We start from the raw sequence: 1,068 nt of genomic DNA, 5'->3' as shown, positions 1-1,068 counted from the left end.
ACATAGTTGGTTAGTAAAAGCAGTGTAGTACTAAATTTCATAGTTAGAGCCCTGGCAAAATTTTTCAGGCATGTGACACTATCATCAAGAGTAACAAAAGGTGGCATAATTACATATTTGTTATTTTCAAATTACAAGAAAAAAGTATAGGAATACATTTTTTGCAGGTAGTTAATGAAAGATAAAAATCACTACCATTAAATCAGGTTTTAAAAATTCGTATCTTATTAATTTACTATATTTCTAACTGAACTAATTGTAATACAGTTTTATAATGCTTTTCACACTTCCTGCCAACACAAATAACTAAAGAAAGGTGGCCTTCATTGTATATTATGTAAATAACAAGCCTTTTAAAAATGTGTACATTTTAAACTCACAAATAATTGTAAAAAATATTTTGCTATTTTAATGCTCTGACACCTAATCTTGAACTGGAATGGTCAATTGTCACACAGAGCCTGACTCCAGCTCCTGGGGGAAGTAACAGAGTTTATGTAAAGACAGTCTTAAATAGTTCTACAAGGGGACACAGGGAATCACAAACAGCTTTTGAAGTTAATGATGGTGCTCATATTAACAGCTGTACAGTGGATGAAATAAAAATTATGATGTATGATAGAAACTTTCCTTAAAATGAGTCAAAGGTGTAGTATTTTTAAACTTTATGCAACCACCATTTGGTAAATAAGTATATTAGTTGATTATATATGTTACGTATCTGCTTGCTTGTTAATTTCCGGTAGAAATTCTTTCCGAGAAACTTAAGTTCTTTCTTAATTAAACCAGTTTACTCTTCCTTGATACAACTTTTAGAACACAGAATTTCCACAGTCAGTACGTTTCTTGTCACTTTAAACTTAACGACTTTTATAATACACGCTATAAATCACAGCGATTCACAATATCGATCACTTCACTCTCTAGGAGTACAAAACACACTTTATATTATCGTAACTACTGTTCGCTTCTTTAATTATCTCTCTATCGCTGGCTTCTCTGCCAGGCTTATATACTAAAGAAGGGGCATCTCGATTACACTCAGTCCTCCCTGATCATTCATGATCA

At 32.1% G+C, this 1,068-nt stretch overlaps 1 protein-coding gene across 1 annotated transcript in view; it reads left to right on the top strand.

The window, feature by feature from the left end:
* Positions 1-1,068, top strand: part of LOC106474169 (poly [ADP-ribose] polymerase 3-like) — a 33,445-nt gene that overhangs the window by 25,496 nt on the left and 6,881 nt on the right. The window lies entirely within an intron of this gene.

Source organism: Limulus polyphemus, unplaced genomic scaffold (assembly GCF_000517525.1).
Source record: "Limulus polyphemus unplaced genomic scaffold, Limulus_polyphemus-2.1.2 Scaffold6905, whole genome shotgun sequence".
Taxonomy (NCBI): Eukaryota; Metazoa; Arthropoda; class Merostomata; order Xiphosura; family Limulidae; genus Limulus; species Limulus polyphemus.
Note: the sequence above shows the minus strand (reverse complement) of the source record. Positions and strands in the feature narration are given on the sequence as shown.